Source organism: Myotis brandtii, unplaced genomic scaffold (genome assembly GCF_000412655.1).
Source record: "Myotis brandtii unplaced genomic scaffold, ASM41265v1 scaffold426, whole genome shotgun sequence".
Classification (NCBI taxonomy): domain Eukaryota; kingdom Metazoa; phylum Chordata; class Mammalia; order Chiroptera; family Vespertilionidae; genus Myotis; species Myotis brandtii.
This window is the reverse complement of record NW_005366314.1, coordinates 895,692-908,488: the sequence shown is the minus strand read 5'-3', so window position 1 is coordinate 908,488 and position 12,797 is coordinate 895,692. Positions and strand designations below refer to the sequence as shown.

Below are 12,797 nucleotides of genomic sequence, written 5' to 3'. Positions count from 1 at the left end.
AAAAAAAAAAAAAAAAAAAAAAAAAAAAACCTAAAAAGGATACAGGCTTTACAAAAATAATTGAGAAAAGTTACTGAATGAACAAACAACTACAACCCACAGCAGGCAACCGAGGATTGGGGGTAGAGGGAGAATATTCCATTCCCAGAGTCGACAAATTACAATATTAAAAATGTTCAATTTTCTACCAAAAAAAAATCATGCAAAGAAATAAGAAAGCATGGCCAATTCACAAGCAAAAAGAATTGGCAGAAACTGTCCCTGATGAAACACAGCCCTCAACTGTCTGAAATACAAAGAGCTGAAGAAAACCAGAACAATGTCTCAACAAATAGAGCAGCAATAAAGACAGAGAAATTACAGAAAAGAACCAAAGAAAAATTCTGGAGTCAAAGAAAACAATGACTGAAATGAAAATTTCACTGGACAGTTTCAATAGCAGATTTGCGGCAGAAGAACCAGAGAACTTGAAGAGAGGTAACTTAAAATTATAAGTCTAAGGAGCAGGAAGAAAAGAAAAAAAAACCCAACAGAGCTGCAAAGATCTGTGGGACAGCATACCCACAGAAGTTCCAGAAGGAAAAAAGAGGAGAAAAAGGCATAAAGAGTTATCTAAGGAAAGAATGGCTATAAACACTTATCAAGTTAGTTAAACACACAAATATATGTATCCAAGAAGCTAACCAAACCTTCAGAAAGATAAACACAAAAAGATCCACCTCTGGGTGCCATCCTGCGTCCCCACATGTGTGCACTTCTTGCTTGGCCCCTTTTCCTCTCCAACAAGATAACTGCCATGAGCCCAACTGCAAGCACAGGTGCACACTAGTAGGAAAGAAACTGCCCACAAAAAGAAGGTGGCTCACAGGACAGCTACAGCAGGTGATGAAAAACTTCAGTCCTCCCCACATAAGTTAGAGGTAAACAATATCTCTGGTATTGAACAGGTGAGTAATATTCACAGACCTAGGAACTGTGATCCATTTTAAGAACCCTGAAGTCCTGCAACTCCGCAACCAGCACTTTCACCACTACTGCCATGCTGAGACACAACAGCTGATGGCAATGCTGCCCAGCATATTAAACCAGCCTGGGACAGACAGAAAGACTATTTAAGGAGAATGACATGATCTTACAGATAGAAAATTATAAAGAATCCGTGGGGAAAAAAGAGAAAAAACCTATTAGAGCTAATAAATTCAGCCATGTTTCAGGATGACAGATAACTCAGAACTCAGGTGTACAAATGACAACCCAAAAGGAAAATTTAAACAATTCAATTCTACTTACAATAACATGCAAAAGAATAAAATATCTAGGAATAAATTTAACCAAAAAGGTATAAAACTTGTTCACTAAAAACTACAAAACACTACTGAAGGAAAATTTAAAAGACCAAATAAATATAAAGACATCCCACATTCAAGGACTGGGAAACTTAATACTGTTAAGATATCAGTATTACCCAGAGTGATAAACAGATTCAACATAATCTCTATTAAAATTCCAACAACCTTTTCTGGAGAAACAGAAAAGTCATTCTCAAATTCATTTGAAACTGCAAGGGATCCCAAATATTTAAAAGTATATATATATTGAAAAAGTTAGAATTGTGGGACTCACAGTTCCCTATCAAAACTTACTACAAAGCTACCATGATCAAAGCAGTGTACTACTGACATAAGGACAGATATATAAATCAATGGAATAGAATTGAGAGTCCAGAAATAAACTTATACACATATGGCCAAATGAGTTTTCAAAATACTTAAGATGATTCAATGGGGGAAAGAACAGTCTTTTCAACAAATGGTACTGGGACTCCAAGTGACACCATATTCAGAAAGAGATGCAATAATGGATCAAAGACAACTAGAAAAGCTAAAACTATAAAACCATCAGAAAAAAACATAGAGGTAAAGCTTCATGACCTTGAATTTGGCAGTGGATTTTTAGACATGACACAGAAACGCAAGTTAACAATAGGAAAAAGAACTTTTATCAGACAAAATGGACTTTAAAACAAAGGATATAAGGACCCTTCATAATGATAAATGGATAAATCCAGCCAAAGGATATAAACCTTGTAAACATTTATGCCACCAACAAAGGAGCAACTAAGGATACGAAGCAAATACTGATGAACATAAAGGGAGAGATTAAAAATACAGTCATAAAAGATGATTTTAACACCACACTGACATCAATGGATAGATTTCCAGACTGGAAATCAACAAGGAGTATCTTTAAATGGCACACTAGAGTAGATGGACTTAATTGGTATTTTCAGAGCATTTCATCCCAAAGAAGCTGAATATACATTCTTTTCAAGTGTACATGGAACATTTTCTAGGATAGATTACATGCTAAGACAATCGCTAAAAGGACATACTGAATATATACATACACACACACACACACACACACACACACACCTTGCTAGGCAATTTGCTTAGGGCTTTATAAGTATTATCTCATTCAGTCCTCCCTGCATCCCAGGAAGTTATTGTCTTTTCTTCAAAACAAGAAAAACAGGTTTATATATGTAGATATATAAATATATATAGATATACATGTGTACGAATATATATATTATACATATATATATATACATACATATATATATGTATATATACACACATACATATATATGGCACATTTTAGAGTTCCTAAGGTCACAGTACTAATCAGTGGCAGCTGAAATTCTTAAGCACTATACACACCCACATACATACACTATAAATAACCCAGGACACATTAGGTAGAGACCTTTCTTATCTTATAAAATACTAGAGGCCCGTTGCACAAAGAGATTCGTGCAATAGGCCTTCCTTCCCCTGGCTGCCGGCACCGGTTTTCCTCCGGCATCCAGGACCCAGGCCTTTGGTCCTGCCACAGCGGAGAAGCCAAGCCTCTTCAGTCTTCAGTCCATGCCTGTGTATGCAAATTAACCACCATCTTTGTTGGGCTAATTTGCATAGTCGCTCTGATTGGCTGGTGGGTGTAGCAGAGTGACACCAATTTACATGTTTCTCTTTTATTAGTGTAGAAGACTAGCTTTAATATCAGGTACTGAAGCATTTCCCTAAGTTCTGAGTAAGATTTAGTCTTACAACTATCTCAAACTACACAAAGTACAAATCTCAATCTCTTCCTAGGCAGGTGAAAGACAAGTACTTTGAGCTACCACTGCAGTCACAACGGGCTCTCCACTAATCTAACCAACTTTGTCCCCAAATAGACTCTTGTACTCATTAAATTCAGCCCTTGGAAGGATAATTTAAAGGAGTAAGGTGAAACATTTTCACTCCCTTTTCTCTGTTTACAAGTTCCTATAAAAGGAACTCATATTAGTGGAGGAGAGACCAAAGAGTAATTCATGTGAAAAATCTGAAACTATCAGTTGAGTTATAGAAAAAAACTAAGGCAACTAAGCTTGCATTGCAATAGTCCTTAAGCCATCTTATCAGGTGAATCCCACTTTTCAAGTCGTTTTCAACATAGCTAGTAATCCATGAAACACTGATTTCATCATTCACCTGGTGGTACTGTAATACAGCCCCAAGTTTAGTCTTCTTCAGCTTTAGTAAATAAGCCCTCATACATGCTCTACGATTCAGAATAAGGACTCTATTTACTCTATATTCACAGAACTTCAGAACAAACTAGATGAATTTAGGAATCTTAGTTTTGCCTTGTTTGCTACTAAAAGCCCAACACCAATGAAAGTGCAGCACAGCAGGCACTTAAACATCTGCTGAGGCAATGACCATCACTAACACAGACCAGCTCAAGAGATAAGAATCCTACATCCACTGCTGAGTCAATGTTTCACAGTAAATAAGTTGATACTTTGGACCCTACTTCCTCATTTCCAATATAGAAATACTGTCATTTGTTTTCCATTATGCTCAGGTACAAATTAGGTAATAGTAACATTTCAAGCCACTGGAAAGCAGATTGCTCTATGAATTCAAAATGGCATTCTTTTGCAACAGGTCTTTCTTCACATGCCCATAAAAAACAATTTCCCCTTTTAATCCAATTTCCTATAGCAGATTTTAGAAAACAAAAATATGTCAATCATGTTTTAAAATAAAGAAGAAAAAATCAAATGCTATAATTTCTATCAACTGCTCAATAGAAATGACATAATAAATACATACCAATGAAGAGTCCACAAATTTCCACACATATGGTCAACTGATTTTCAGTAGAGGTTATTTCAAAGTGATTCAATGGGAAACAATGTCTTTTCAACAAATGGAACTGGGACAAATGGACATCTACACTTAAAAAAAAAAAAAAAAAAAAGAACCTCTCAACCCTTTCCTCATATCACATGCAAAGAAGACAATAGACCTGTAAATGTGAGCGAAACAATAAAATTTCTAAAAGAAACAGGAGAAAATCCTGTGACCTTGGGTTAGGCAAAGATTTCGTAGGACACAATAAAGCACAAACCTTGAAACAAAAATTAACCGATTTTACCTCAAAATTAAAAATGTCTACTCTTAAACACACTTAAGAAAATGAAGACAAACCACAGACTGGGAGAAATTATTCGCAAAAGATTTGTATGATACACATACCCAAGTAGAATATAAAGAGTTCTTTCCCAAAAAAAGAATTCTTTCAACTAAGTAAGACAAGTAAATTTTTTTAAATGCGCAAAAGATGTTTAACACCTCACCAAAGCACATAAAAAGATAGATGCTCAACATCATTAGGGAAATACAAATTCAAACTACAATGCAAATTCAAACTATACACCCACTAGAATGGTTAAAATTAAATTCGGTATCATTGATCTAGAGTTGTGCTGTCCATTATGGCAGCTAGTAGCCATATTTGTTATTTAAATTTAACTAAAATTAAATAAAACTTAAAATTCAGGTCCTTATCTGCACTAGCCACATTTCGAATGCTCGTTACTGGCTAGTTACCACAAGGAGCAGTGCAGACACAGAACACGTCCATTATCTGACAAAGCTGTACTGTACAGCACTGCTCTGCGACTTACAACACTAGAGGTTAACTCTAACAGAAAACAGATAACACAATTCAAATTCTGGCTCCCTCACTTACTGAGGACCTTGAGTAAATTATTTAATCTCAGACTAAGTTTCTTAAAACCATTAAATAGCATTTATTTCACAAGGTAATTGGGAAAAACTGAGATACTATACAAACATTAGTTGTGCCAAAAGGAAAATACTTCTGAGATCAAACCCATTCGAAGGGTGTATTTGAAGAAAGTCACAACTATCATCATAAGGAAAATAAAATGTAGTTGCTAAGAATATTTTCTAAGTTCCTGAAACAGAATAGTATTGTACTTTCCTCCAATCACCACCTTAAAAACTGAAACTATGAACCATAATAGTTGGGAGTCTAGACTCTGGAAACAGAATGTATGCATCCAGAAATGTCACTTACTGGTCATATGGGAAGTAACTTAAAATCCCCTGACTTCATTTTCTCATCTGTAACATGAGGACAACAATAGGACCTTCCCACACACGGTGTGTATGAGGCTTAACTTATGTCATATACTTAAAAGACTTAGAACACTGCCTGAAACATGGTAAGCATTGATAAATATTAGTTATCGAGATCTGCTCATTATCATAGGTCTTGATATCCAGAACACAAAAAACTCCTACAACTCAACACAAAAACAATCTGATTTAAAAAATGGCCAAAGGACCTGAATAAACTTTTCTCCAAAGAAGGTATATAAATTGCCTAAGCACATGAAAAGACATTACTAATCATTAGGGAAATGCTAATCAAAACCACAATGCCCTACCTCAGCGGTTCTCAACCTGTGGGTCGAGACCCCTTTGGGGGTCAAACGACCCTTTCACAGAGGTCGCCTAAATACATCCTGCATATCAGATATTTACATTACGATTCAAAACAGTAGCAAAATTACAGTTATGAAGTAGCAACGAAAATAATTTTATGGTTGGGGGGTCACCACAACATGAGGAACTGTATTAAAGGGTCGCGGCGTTAGGAAGGTTGAGAACCACTGCAGCTGGTTTGGCTCAGTGGATAGAGGGTCGGGGCCTGCGATTCCAGTTAAAGGGCACATGCACGGTCCCAGCTCAATCCCCAGTGTGGGACGTGCAGGAGGCAGCCGACAGTGATTCCCTCTCATCATTGATGTTTCCATCTCTCCCTCCCTCTCACTTCCTCTCTGAAATCAATAAAAAAATACATTTTTAAAAACCACAATGAAAAAAACGAGATACCACTTCAAACCCATTAGGCTGGTTATTATCAAAAACACAGAGCCCCGGGGTCAGTAGCTCAATTGATCCAGATAAGCCAAGGTTGCAGGTTTGGTCCCAGATCAGGACACATATAAGAATCAACCAATGAATGCAAAAAAATAACTGAACAACAAATTGGTATTTCCCTCTCTCCCCCTTTTCCCTCTTTCTCTCTCTCTAAAAATCAATCAATAAATTAAAAAATATTTTAAAAATACACACACACAAAAATAACAGCAAGTATTGGAAAGAATGTAAAGAAATTGGAACACTTGTAGACAGCTGATAGAAGTAAAAAATGGTGCAGCCCCTATGAAAAACAAAGTTCCTGAAAGAATTACATAGAATTACCATATGATCCAGCAAATTTACTTCTGGGTTTATAACCAAAAGAATTAAAAGCAGGGATTCAAACCGATATATGAACACCAATGTTCACAGCAGCACTGTAAGCAGCCCAGTGTCCATCAACAGATAAAAAGATAAACAAAATGTGGTATATACATACATTAAATTATCCTGTCTTAAAAAGAAAATTCAGATTCTGACACCTGCTACAACTTGCATGAACCTTGAGGACATTATCTGAGTGAAACAAGCCAGTCACTAAAGAACAAATAGTGCACAATGAGGTACCTAGTAATCAAATTCATAGAAATACAAAGTAGAACAGTAATTGCCAGGGGCTGGGGAGAGAGAAAAAATTGGGAGTTAATGCTTAATTGGGTGCAGTTCTGGAGATGGATGGTGGTAATGGCTGTACAACATTGTAATGTGCTAGATGCCACTGAACTGCATGCTCAAAAGTACCTAAAATGGCCAACTTTAAGTTGATGACCCTCATACACTGTTTGGGAGATTAGTGTGAAGGGGTGGGAAATTCCCTCCATCTCATACATTGGTTAGAAAGGTAGAAGGATTATACCTTCTAAATTCATTTAAATTTAGAACACACTTTCTTCTCTAAACTTATAATAGTTCAACTTCCTATTTGTGGGGTGAAAATTTTGGCTAGTTATATTGACAATTATGAGGTGTGAAGGATTATCTCCTACTGTGATTTTTAATATGTCACAAATAATTCTGATAGAAGATGGTGTCTGCAGCCTAGATTTAATGATTTGTTTCTAATGAAAAGAATGTGACTTCTAAGAATAGGTAGGTCATAAAAGGCACCACACCTCACCTATCCCTTTTCTCAAGTCACTTGCTCTGGGAGACACAGCTGCCATGCTGCAAAGAAACTCAAGCAGCTGGCCAGGCCCGCATGGCTCAGTGGTTGAGCATCGACCTATGAACCGGGAGGCCACGGTTCGAATCCAGGTCAGAGCACATGCCCGGTTGAGGGCTGGATCCCCAGTGTGAGGCGTGCAGGAGGCAGCCCATCCATGATTCTCTCTCATCATTGATGTTCCTATCTCTCTCTCTATCCCCCTCTCCCTTCCTTTCTGAAATCAATAAAAATATATTTTTAAAGAAAGAAAGAAACTCAAGCAGCTGGATGGTGACATACACAAAGGCAAAAAGAACTGAGTCCTTCAGACAACAGCCAGCATCAACCTGCCAGCCAATGAGACCACCACTTGGAAGGAGATCCTCCAGCCCGTCAAGCCTTTCAAAAGACCCGGAGGGAACCCGAACCACTCAGCTAAACTGCCCCCAAATTTCTTACCCACAGAAACAATGTTGAAAAAATATTACTTTAAAAACTCACTCATTAAAAGGATATATATTTATGTCCACTGAAAAGCAAACTAATTTCTTTAGCTAGTATGCATGTGTAAAGGTAACTTCCTGATGATTTTTCATTTTTAGAATTTTTAAAAATCTATTTGCAAGTTCTGTCTTTCAAAGGAAACAACCTATTTAACTAGGAGGTTAAAACTCTTGTTCTTGCTAAAAAGATGCGGAAACTAGCAATTACTCGAAGGGATACAGAGCAAAAGCCTGTAACTGATGGGTGGGGCAACTGACAAAAAGGAAAAAAAGCAGATAAAAGTTAAAAAAAAAAAAAAAAGAGAGAGAGAGACCCAACCATTAAAGGTTTATCAGTAATTCTAACTTCGGTTTCTCGTGAGGGTTCTATTGAAAATTATGGACCTGATCCCCAGGAAAATATGTAAACACCCCTAAAATTACCCATTTCAGAGAATTCTCTAACTATACTGTCTCCCACACCCACCCATGCAGCCAAAAAGAATTCATGTTGGAAATTCCTGACACACAAAACACTGGGAGGGAAGGAGAGACAGGGACCGCATCTCTTTCCAACCTACTTTCCCTAAGCATGTCAACTACACAACCTAAGGGCTGCTAAAGTGACAAAACGAAAGGCTGTACTTCAGATTCTCTGGCCACAGGAGAGAGGAGGGGGAAAAGAGAATGGAACTAAAGGCAAAAAGGTGAGTTAACAGGTGATTTCCTTGGCCAAGGACCAAGCTAGAATAATAAATGAAACTGGAAATGAGGAGGCAGGGCCTGAATAAGTATGGCAGGTCATGCAATTAAAAGCAACAAGAGCCCTAGCCGTTTTGTCTCAGTGGATAGGTTGGCCTGCGGACCAAAAGGTCCCGGGTTCGATTCCAGTCAAGGGCACATGCCTGGGTTGTAGGTTCGATCCCCAGTAGGGGGCGTGCCGGAGGCAGCTGATCAGTGATTCTCATCATTCATGTTTCTATTTCTCTCCCTCTCCCTTCCTGTCTGAAATCAATAAAAATATTTAAAAAAATAAATAAATAAATGCGCCCTAACCGGTTTGGCTCAGTGGATAGAGCGTTGGCCTGCAGACTGAAGGGTCCCAGGTTCGATTCCGGTCAAGGGCATGTACCTTGGTTGCCGGCACATCCCCAGTAGGGAGTGTGCAGGAGGCAGCTGATCGATGTTTCTCTCTCATCAATGTTTCTAACTCTCCATCCCTCTCTCCCTTCCTCTCTGTAAAAAAATCAATAAAAATATATTTTAAAAAAAAGAAAAAAAAGAACTAAGGCCAAAAGAGGTTACGTGAATATACAAGGTCACATGGGCCCTTTTCTAGATATTCCAAATCCTAAACCAAAAACCTTTCTAACTCCCAGACATTCCTCACTTTCTGCATCACTGCCCTTACCTGGATCTAAACTGTCACCTAAACATTCTCATCAAAAATTAAACAGAAAAGGTGGTTGCATCAAATACAATTAGATAATTTGGCCTGAGTTTAGGTTCTATCCTCACTCGCTAATTTTACTTTCAGACTAGAGATTTCCATCCTTATTCCCTTCTCCTATCTATAACTCCCTAAATTTTATTTTCTTCTTTCTGTTCACTCCTGTTCTTTCCTTATTGTTTCCCATTAGTCTTATTTTCCTACTAGTCCTCCCTTTCTCAATTCTAAAGTGTCAACAGCTATAAACACAAAAATCCATGTAGTAATCTCAATTCAAAGCCAGAGAAAAAGTAAAACAGTTAACATGCATTTAGCTCCAAACCTGGGCAAAGAGGCAAGGGTGCATGAGATCTCAATATAACCTGACCCCACATGTTAATACTTTGCTAACCCAAGTTATCACTCATAGCTACTAACAACAGCAAAACCAACACAAGTTTCTCTTCTATCTTTTAGCTTGTCTCCAAATAGCAATCAAAACTAACTACAAAGAAGCAGCATATGAAAAGAAAAACAAAAATATCAGGATAATGCACAAATAAAATTGAGTTAATAAAGTAAAACCCACAAAGCAGAGTTAAGTATGGTACAATGATTACTAGTACAAGCATGGGGCTTGGAGAGTTGGTCAAGATGCCAATCTATCCTTGGCCCTAACCAAGTTAACTTTGCCCGTCTCAGTCTCCCTAAATATTAGTTTTCTCACCTATGCCACTGTAATAGTACTTTTCTCATAGGATTATGCTAATTAAGATATACCATGTAAAGTACAAGGCAAACACATGACACAATCACCATCTACAAATGTTAGCCATTGTGATTGTTATTTTTAGACCTATAGTTTAGGCACAAGAGAAAAAAAAGGAAAAAATGGGATAGGAGAAAAAAAGGTACTTATGGGGGGGGGGATAAGCAGCAGCCCAGTCACTGTTCCAATAGCTACCAATACTATAGATTTCAATGCCCAGAAAATATTTATCAAAACAATCAAGTAAGGCCCAGCTGAGGTAGACCTGTGAACCAGGAGGTCACAGTTCCATTCCTGGTCAGGGCACAAGGGGGCATGCAGGAGGCAGCTAATCAATGAGTCTCATTGATGTTTCTATCTCTCTCTCCCTCTCCCTCTCTGAAATCAGTAAAAATATATTGAATTAAAAACAAACAAACAAAAAACCACCATTCAATCCCGTAAGATAAATATTAAAAAATAATTCATGCCCTAGCTGGGTAGCTCAGTTGGAAAGAGCTCCATCCTGATACACCAAGGTTTCATGTTCAAACAGGATCGGAGCACATACAAGAACCAAGTAATGAATGCATAAGTAAAACAACAAATTCAATGTTTATCTCTCTCTCTCTCCCCACCCCTTCCTCTCTCTCTAAAAATCAATTTTTTTAAATAAAAGGTAATTCACTCACCAAAAAAATTCTATTATGGCAACTAATATTCACTTTTTAAAATACATTTTATTGATTTCAGAGAAGGAGGGAGAGAGAGATAGAAACATCAACAATGAGAATCATTGATCGGCTGCCTCCTGCACGTCCCCTACTGGGGATGGAGCCTGCAACCCGGGCATATGCCCTTGACCAGAATCGAACCCTGGACCCTTCAGTCCACAGGCCGACTGCTCTGTCCACTGAGCCAAACTAGCTCGGGCGGAGCTGAGATCTTAAGGAATAATTTGAAATAAAACCACTTCAACAAGTTTAAAAAACTTAATTTCTGCCCTGACCTGTTTGGCTCAGTGGATAGAGCGTCGGCCTGCAGACTGAAGGGTCCCAGGTTCGATTCCGGTCAAGGGCACGTACCTTGGTTGCGGGCACATCCCCAGTGGTGGGTGTGCCAGGAGGCAGCTGATCGATGTTTCTCTCTCATCGATGTTTCTAACTCTCTACCCTTCTCCCTTCCTCTCTGTAAAAAATCAATAAAATACATTTTAAAAAAATAAAAAACTTAATTTCTATGATAGATTCAAATGTTAAAACTTATGCCTTAAAACAAGCTACTTCTGAAATAGCATATTAAAAACCAAGCTCTATAAGATTTTAAACATGAATAACTTTTGGGGGTTTTTTCTACCAATCTAGGAATCCATAAAGCCTAAGGTGAATAATAGCCATATGTACCTTCTTACTTTAGGAGCACAAAAAATTAAAATTTGGACTGTTTGATCTGAAATAGCCTTAAACCTTAACTCCTTCCGCATTTAAAATTAATAGTTGTTTTCAGATTGTCCAGAGCAATATTATTGGGAGACACTGAAAGGTTCCAAGAATAACAAAGGCTACATTGACCCTTACTACATTTTACAAATGTCCATTTGACATGCTCACCATATATAGACAGTACTTACAAATTCCAACAGGACCGCACAAGAAGGTGTTGGGCTTTTCTCTGTGATCTTTGTGTTTTCCAGTTTGTTTTTTTATTTTGTATCCTCTGAAATAAAATCCAAGTTCTTTGAAGATACTTAACCTATGACTATTTGACATAGAGTTACTTCAGGTCAGCTACCCATACTTCAGGTTTAAAGTTTTCATATGGCTACCTCCAGATTAGCCAAGTTCCTGGGGTTTAAGGTGATCAAGTCTTCTTTATTATTCCATGTACTTGTCAGTGTTGTACTTATCCACTCGAGATGAAATATCCAATTTATGACCCAAAAAGCAAAAACAAAAAGAAAGCTTCACATCGGAAGAGCATTCCTGAGCAGCACTCGGAGACACAGCTATCTCAGCACGACCACGCTGCTGGGAAGCGGCACCATCTTAGGTTTCCACGTAAATAAAAGAGAAAAGGAAAAAAGCGGGTCTCCTTCAGTGTCTTCATTTAGAGAAGCCGCCCCATTGTGACACGCACGGGGCTGAGGTCAGAAATTCCCACAAGTTTTAAGGAGAATAAGCTGCCAGGGACCTTCGGCACGATTTCAACAGGAATCGGAAACTTCCGAAACTACCCGAGGCACGAACCGAGCATCGCTTACAGTTTCGGCTGACACCACCACAGGGGTGGGGACGGCCACAAAACACACACAAACACACACAAGAAAACAAGCCGGCAGCTGAAGCCCCGGAACCGGTTATATAATCCGCGGGAGCCACGCCGTGAGGACCGCCGGGCGCCCGTCTCGGCAGCGCGCGGAGCTGTTCGCTTCAGAGACGATCCTCGCCCATTCAGCCAACTTCTGGGGCAGAATGACCCGAAAGCAGCACTGTAATTCCAAAATGGCCACTGGGAATCCCGGGCCCCACACCCTAGGAGAGGATCTTCACACCTGAGCGACGGCGATCACCTGGAAAAGTTGTGTAAAAAAAACAAACAAACTTGCATTACCCGGAGGTGTGCGGTGGAGAGCGGGGCCCGGGAG

General features: G+C 38.6%; 1 protein-coding gene across 4 annotated transcripts in view; it reads right to left on the bottom strand.

Moving 5' to 3' along the window:
- Positions 1-12,751, bottom strand: part of GPBP1 (GC-rich promoter binding protein 1) — a 49,009-nt gene extending 36,258 nt beyond the window's left edge. For 2 of the 4 annotated variants that reach the window (XM_005874158.2, XM_005874160.2), the window contains exon 1: positions 11,784-12,751. The gene's annotated coding sequence lies outside the window, so the exon portion shown is untranslated. The remainder of the gene's footprint in view (positions 1-11,783) is intronic. The other 2 variants (XM_014546032.1, XM_005874161.2) reach the window with 2 other exon arrangements.
- Positions 12,752-12,797: the final 46 nt, after the last annotated feature.